Source organism: Bombina bombina, chromosome 2 (assembly GCF_027579735.1).
Source record: "Bombina bombina isolate aBomBom1 chromosome 2, aBomBom1.pri, whole genome shotgun sequence".
Classification (NCBI taxonomy): Eukaryota; Metazoa; Chordata; class Amphibia; order Anura; family Bombinatoridae; genus Bombina; species Bombina bombina.
In genome coordinates, this window is record NC_069500.1 from 714,918,255 (window position 1) to 714,926,930 (window position 8,676).

The window sequence follows — 8,676 nt, forward strand, 5'->3', positions numbered from 1 at the left end:
ATTGGAAATACAGTAAGGGAAAACAATTTGAAAGTACGCTGCCCCTTTAATACGCACTTTTAGAGCATTCTTTTTTTTCAGCCTTACATTTTGATTTTGTATGGCTACAAAGCACTTGGCATAAAGGAAGAGTGTATGCTCAGAATGATGGCAAAAGTTACTGAGACAATTGTTTTTGTGATTCCTATACTTTGTTTTTTTAATATATGTTGGAGCTGCGAATCATTGTCTTTTTCTTAGGTTTTATCCTACAGACCAAAAAACAATTAGTTACTGGTCATCTTTTTAACTCACTTTTTTTTTACAAGTATATAACTTTTTGGGGCCTTGACTCCTTTATTGTAATCGAAATTTGCTAAGCTAAATTAATTTCTTTAAAACAATAAAAAGAAAACTATCATTTAATCAACTTTATTTACAAAATACTGAAATAGTTTGATAATTTGTGGGGTTTCTATTTGTATTATGTTGAAACATTTGTGACTTCTAAGTTCTAGATATTTTTGCATAGGCGTAATATATAAATATATTACCTCACCTCACCAGGGAAAAGTAAGAAAGATAAAGGGGGTAAAGAGTTGCCAAATAGGCCTGCCGCCACCAGAAGAAAAACTGTAGAGCGTGTTTGTGGACTCACTGCCAAGAAAGAAATACATTTATCAGGAAATAATTTTAGTGTTCCTTCTAATGGTAATGAGAGTCCACAAGACCTTACTCTTGGGAACCAATACCCAAGCTGTCCATGAAAAAAACGGGTGGGATAGAGGTAAGGCAGGCACTTAGTTACACTGAATCACCACCTGAAGGACCTTTCTATAGAAAGCAGCCTCCGCCAAGGCAAAAACATCAAAATTATAACATTTGGTGAAAGTATGCAAAGAGGACCAGGTTGCAGCCTTGCAAATCTGCTCTACAGCTGCCTCATTATTAAAGGCCCAAGACATAAGCAAAAAATGAGTGAAATGAGTGGGCTGTTGTTGACCTGCATCCAAGTAAGCTTAATGAATGAGGCTCTTCAACCAAAACCATAAAGGCAACGCTGTAGACTTTTTTTTTGTGTGTGCTTACCAGAAAAGAAGACTAGCAAATTGGAAGACTGGTAAAAATTCTTAGTCACATCACCAGATTATCCAATAACCTCGCCTTAGAAGAATTGATATTTAGACATAAGGATGGTACAACTATATACTGGTTGATGTCTGCTAACATCATCTTTTTTTAGAAAACCAGACATAGTTCATAAAACAGCCTTATCCGAATTAAAAACCAAGTAGGGCTGCTCACATACGAGCAGAAGAGATGGCCAACAACAACAGTACCTTCCAGGAAAGCAATTTAATATCAAAAGAATGCAGGGGTTCAAATAGAGGATGTCATAGCACACTAAGAACCAGATCAAGGTTCCAAGTAGGAGTGATAGGCTTGATGACTGGCCTGATTCTGCTACGGGGCTGTACTAAGGAGTGGATATCTGGTAAACGCGCTAATTTGCAATGAAGTAAAACGGAAAGAGATTAAATCTAACCCTTGATAGAGCTAGCTCACAAGCACTTATCAATCCATCCTGTAACAACTGCAGGATCTGTGAGATTTGCACAGAATGTCATGAGAAATCCCGCTCTGAACACCAAGCTAGGTATGCCTTCCATACATTGTGAAAGATTAGTCTAGAACTGTTTTACGAGCCTGAAGCTAGTTATCAATGACTAAATCCAAAAAACCTCTCTGAGACAGAATCAATCGTTCAATTTCAAAGCAATTAAATTGAGAGACTGCAGATATTGATAATAGAACGGTCCTTTAGATTGCAGATCTGGTCACCAGGAAGGAAGGCTGGACATCCGCAGCAGGTCCTTCGAGCCACACAAGAGCAATGAGAATTTTCAGAACATGCTCCTGCTTGATCTGAGCAAAAACTTGTGGAAGTAGCACAATTTGAGGAAACAGGTAAACCAGCTGATACTGCCAGGGGCTGTCAAGACATCTGTCAGGCCTGCCAGAGGATCCCGCAATATTGAGCCCTACCTTTTGGACGTTTCTGATTCAGAGAAGAGGCTATTAAATCTATCTCCAGAACACCCCAGCAGTGAATAAGCTGGTTGAAGACCACCTTGTTGATGGACCATTCCCCAGAGTGGAGGCCCTGGCAACTTGGGTAATCCACTACCCAGTTCTCCACCCCTAGGATATGAATGGCGGAAATTGTGCATTGATGGTTCTCCGCCCAAGTCAGGATGCGAGACACCTCCTGCATTGCCTGAGAGCTGTGGGTCCTCCCTGGTGGTTTATGTAAGTCACTGCTGTGATATTGTCTGATTGAGTATCTAGAATGTTGATGGGTAGTGGCGCTTCCTGAGGCATCTATACCCCTTGCTCCTGTGAGAACCCCATACAGCCCCCCCCCACCAGGATGTGTTTGTGGTAATGATTTCCCATGCTGGAATCTCATGCCCAGAGAAATCAGGCCAGGGAAAGTCCACTAAGAGAGAGACCATCTGGTGGACAGATCTAGGGGATCAATTGAGAAAGATTGGAATGGCCTCCATTTTAGCATGCACAATTGAAGAAGCTGCTGATGAAACCTGGCAAAGGTTATGGCATCTGATGCTGACACTATAAGAACCACAACCAAGGGACAAGTCCTACAATAAAAAAAAAAGTGTAGGAACACACCAAGACTTTCACCCCCTCACAATTAATCTTGTTTTACACACACACACACTGTATTTATATGTATATAATCTATACACCCTGGTTAATGAAAGCAAATTAAAACTAATTAAAGGCTGAATGGTTCCTTTGGGCCTGAGGATAGACACCCATGGTTACATTTTTACATCACAGGGGGGAAATTTTTATTTGTAATGTAGGATTCAACTGATACTGAATACTAAGAAGCCAGACACATACTTTTTAGAACACATGAAGGGGTGTTTGCATCTAGATGATTTTGAATAATACAAAAAGCAAATAACCTTGGTAAATTTTAAATGTTAATCCCTGGCTCTCAGGGATTAACATCTAACAACGTTCTGATATAGACAAATTGAAATTCTGCAATCATGCACTCAATCGTGAGATTTTAATGATGGGATCAGGATAGGGGGGCATCCCTATGACGCTATGCACACACTCCAGACCGCAATCCCATCCTGGAAGCGCCGTTGGCTTCAGGACAGCCAAATGGCTAGGACGTTCTATTCTCTCCTAATGGCGCTAAAGCCCGGCGCAGTTAGGACGGGATAGAATGTCATAACGGCTTTAAAAGGTTACAGTGAAATTATGTTCATCAGGTATCTGAGTGTCGTTTTCTTTACCATTAACACGTATACCAAGTAAATGTAAAGCAAGTAACACTGGCAGAAGAGGTATGAGGGCACAGTAACATTGAAAACAAAACAGGTCACCTTGCAAATTGGGATGAAACTGGTAAGACACCAACATAGATATACAGACTGCATATAATATTGGTGTATAAAATAAAGTAATTAAGCTTATCCTACTACAAGGTGTTTCACATTTTCCTTTGTGTGTACACATGTATTTCCCTTGCAAACCTCATCCAAGCAATCTCTGGAAGAACTAGAAGGAATCAGAGGGAAAGCTGGAAGGACATGACTCTTCCCTGCTTGATTAGCAATTTTTTTCTTTGGTGAAACACTGGTCTTTTTTTAAAACAACTTTAAAATAACTAAACCAAACACACATGAACACCTGTTCTTTAATGTCAAGGTCCATACTTTGTTTTTAACTCACATGGTGCATAGCCAGCTTCATTCCCTCACACCATCCTTCCTCCCTTTCCATGGAAGACAGCAACTCCAGACTCAGCCTCTGTCACACTCTCACCCACTTAAGGTGCAATAGTCCTATTTCTGCTAAGTGGTGCTAAATAACCACAGAGCCTACCACACAGAAATGTAAGCACCATGTGTTACACACAGTGTAGGGTGATCACACAGCAGGACTGCTGATAGGCTTGCATTTAGTCTATTGCAGAAGAGTTACTCCCCATTACTAGAGGATCTCGCTATCCCTTTACACAGACTATGCTCCAGCTCCTCCCACCAGCAGTGTTTACAGAAGCATTTCTGTTCTCTGTCCAGGGGGAACTTAGTTCTACATGCAAAAATAGTGCAGGAACTATGTTCCCCCTGGACTTGACCCCTGCCCACAACCTCATTACATTGTGCTACAGAAGGACAACTTGCGCTGAGCTGTGAAGAAAATGTTTAATGCCATGGAGTCTAATATAATTCCCAAAAAACACACTCTTGTCCAATGTGTGAGAGAATATTGACCTTCCAGCCATGCTCTTAAAGGAACCAAAGTAACTTGTCGGTGTGAGCAATAGCTAATGGTAAAGATGGAGCCTTAACTACAATATTGTCAAGGTACGGAGCTACCTCCACTCCCTGGGCCCTGACCACCAAAAGCAGATCTCCCAGAACCTTGGTAAAAATCCTGGAACAGTAGCCAGCCCAAAGGGAAGATCAATAAACTGGTAATGCCTGTCCAGAAAGGCAAACAGCAGAAACTGATGATGGTCTTGGTGTATAGGGATATGTAGGAACACATCCTTTAAGTCCACCGCAGTCATGAACTGACCGGGTAATACTAACGGAAGGATTGACCTTATGGTCTTGAATGTTCCCTCCTTTTTGGGAACTATGAAAAGGTTATCTTGTTCTGATAATGGGACTGGGATTGGAACAATGACTCCCATATCTACTAAGTCTGACTTGCACTGAAGAAATACTACTCTTTTTTTTCTGGCCTTCTTGAAACATGAGTCAGAATAAAGCTCCCTCTCATAGGTCGAGATCTGACCTCTGTTCTGTATTCCTGAGCAATGATTTCCAGTACCCAAGGATCTTGGACTGATCCCATGTCTCTGGAAACAGACTTAATCTGCCACTTAAGGGAGAAGAGATCGGGGGCTGCACCTTCATGTTGTCTTGCTGTCGGAGGAAGATTTTTTTGGGCTGCTTGGATTTGGTCGCCAAGTAGACTTGGAGGACTCACTCTTCTGAGAAGACTTGTTTTGGCAAAAAGAAATAGTCACCTGACTTTCCTTTAGCCTTTGATAATTTATCCTGGGGTAAGAAGGCTCCCTTGCCCCCAGTTACTGATGAGAAGATAGAATCCAGACTGGGGCCAAACAATGTTTTGGCCTTAAAGGCTGAAGTCAGTAGTCTAGATACCATTTCAGCTGACCAGGTCATCAACCACAAGGCCAACACTGCCAAAGCTGTATTTTTGGCAAAAAGACGCACAACCTGTATGATAGTGTTACAAATGAAGGAATTTGCTGTCTTTAGTGCCTGTATGTGACTCTGAATCTTATCTAGCGGAGCTTCAACTGAAATTCAACTAGTGAGTCACACCAGAAAGCTGCAGCTTCTGCAGGCTGAAAGAGAAGGTCCCCTCTACATAGGACCTCCTTCTGTAACCCTCTAGTTTCCTGTTCTTGAAGGAAGTACTGTTCTCCATGGGGATAGTTGTTCTTCTGGTTAAGGTAGAGATAGAGCTATCTACTTTGGGCACGGTTCCTCATAGTTCCATTATAGACTGTTTCACTGGAAAGAGTTTCTTAAAGGTAGAAGATGGTTTGAAGGGTACCTCAGGCATCTCCCAATCATGGAAAATCATGTCAGAGATTAAGGATGAGACTGGGAACAATTCCAGAGCCATAGACTTAGGTTTGAAGATTAAATCCAACATTGGTACTGGTTTGTTCTCAGCCAGTTTGGGGTCCTGGACTCCCAGTGTTCTCAGGACCTCCTTTAGTAGGAATCTCAGATGTTTCATCTTAAATTGAAAAGTAATATCCTCAAAGTCCTTAACAGTTTCCTCTGAATAATCCTCAGAAGATAATTTCCCATCTGAGCTAGAAGACTAATCTTCTAAATCAGAGTCTTGGGATAGTCTGATGGACAAAGGGCCAATGGGGCTACTCTCCTTTTAACCTCAAGAGCAATGCTTAGGCTTTTGTTTATGCTTATTTGCCGGTGGCAGTGTTTCAAGCACCTCAGACACAACCACTTTTAAGGGAGCTTTAAATCTTGGGGCAAAATCAGAAACACCCCTTGAGTAATGACAACAGGTGTCCATCCCACTATAGCTGGTTTGACATCTGAGAATGACTGCAAGACATTTGCAAGGCAGTTAGTGCACAGTTGTGCTGGTGGGCATACCATATCAGTTTTACACAGAATACATTTGTTGAAAGAGAAAATAACCTCTGCAATAACTCCCTCGGATGCCCTATCAATAGGGTTAGCAGGCCCAGTTTGCTCCATAGCGACAGAAGCCTATGCCTAGCTTAATAGGGAGAGGGAAAAGTAATACAGAAGTTAGTCTAATCCCCTTCTAATTGCTTCTGCTAACAGTATCTATGTCCCAAAAATTATGCTAGCAGGCTAGCAGATGTGACCACCAATATCAAGGTAATCCCCCTGTCTGGTTTAGGGCCTTACCCTCTCCTGAGAAGTTAGATACAATGTTGTGTGCAGAAGAGCCTCCAGCATGCTGTGCTTGAGAAGATTGGCAGAGCCGTGAGGAGGCGGAGCAGGCACCAAGATGCTGCTCTGTGGTGGGAAAATCCTTAACTCCTTACCCGCCACAGTCCTGCATTCAAAGCACTGTCAACTGCTGCAGGAGGACTTGCTGCTTCCTCTTTAGTGCACGGGAGCTTACTGTCACCTGACCGAAGAACCAACGCCAGGGTTCTTATAGGGGCCGTACCTACAAAAAGGAAGAAACATCCCACACTGACTAAGTAAACTAGACCTTACCCTCTAGTATCAGAATAGAGGGTAGACAGTTCCCTAGAACTCGGAAAAGAAAGGGTAGCGCTTAACAAACCTCTAAAAGCTCTATAGAAAAAAGCCTGCTTGCACTAACAGCTTAGCAAATACTAGAGAAGATTGGAGTGAAAAATAGAGCGCTCTAAGTTAAGGGGGACAAATGGATAAAGTAGCAATATATGTGGAATAATATAAATTAATATAAATTGTTGCATAGAAAATTAGCACATCTAAGTAATTGAGTGATTTCAGTGTTGTTGCAATAATCCTGTTAAGGGATCGCTGTGTTAAAACAGTATTTTAAGCAAAAAAACTGAGATTTTGCATTTCTAATTTGCATATCTTACCCAGAATCCTCTGGTGCATTGGTAACAATGTATGTGGAGTTTTACTGGGGAATCGCAAGTGGGGAACTTGCCTAGATGTGGTAATTGTCTATGCAAACATTTATAATGATTTACTTTTGAGACATGGAGGATTTTAATGTCAGATTTTTATCTCCCCCATAATTATAATGAATTTTGGAATAATATAAAAAGACTTTACTTCAATTTAAAAAAACAAAAGAAGAATTTTACAACAAATAAACAATGATTTTAATAACAGATCACGTATATATTATACACAATGGTAAAATATATATTGCCACCCTGTGGAATTAAAATTAATCCTTGGCTTCCATTCAGGAGGGCTTTTCGTGTCTTATTTTCTAGACATAACCACAAAATGCATTACCATGTTCTACATTGCTTATTTGAACTCATGTATTTAGTACTTCCCTGTACACACAACAACAACAAAACACACACAGAAAAGGAAAACAAGAAAGGGAAAAGACCCCTCGCCCTCTGCCTCCCACTCCCCACACCATCCTCAAGGAACACCCCAATTATTCATTATGCTTGACCTCCGCTCCCTCTCTTGTTCTCTATCCACTGTTGCAAGAGTTCTCCTAATACTAGGAGTGAAAATGTTGTTTTTTTCTGTAGTGGGGCTATAAATTGGATCTGAGTTAGAAGAGGCCATGTTAGAATAACTTACCAAAGTATAGTCTGATACTTTTCCTGCAATAATTTATTATCCTGCATTTCTATTGTCATTTGCAATTTCATACTATCCACAAATTCTGCGATACTTGGTGCCCTTCAAGACTTCCATTCTCTGAAAATCAAGTTACGTGCTGCCAGGATGGCCATATTAATCAGCTGTTGATCTCCACCCCATATGGGATTGGAGAGTATAAAAAATATATAATATGAGAACTCAAGGCTACGCTTAGTTATGTTTTTCAGCCAAAAGTTTACCTTGCTCCAGTACTGTCCGATTTTAGGACAGTCCCACAAGCAATGCATTATATCCGCCTTAGCCAATTTACATTTACAGCATTTACCTTTTTGATTATTCTGTGCCCACTTATTAATTCTATCATATAATAGTATTTATCACTTTCAGTTGCAATTCCCTCCAACTAATTATGGTTGTGGTCTTGTCCGCTAGAGTAATACTTTTCAATATATCCTGTGAATTTAAATCTGGAAAATATTTATCCAATCCCCTTTTTAACTTAATAACATAGTCCTGACTGAATTTAGTTAATAATAATTTATACCAGGACGCAATAGAGCGCTTCCCTGTTCTATATATGTTAATCCCTGCTTCTATGTCCTTCATACTCCAATCCCAGCCTTTTGTCTGTGATATCTGTATAATATAACTCCTGCTTTGTAAATATTCGAAAACATTTTTTTGAGGGGAGTTGATATTTTGTCGCTAGTTCTTCATAGGTCCTAATTGCTGTTTTATCTTCCTTGATTAATTGTGAAAAGGTATTTAATCCTTTCCTATTCCAGTCACCAAAGATTGGATA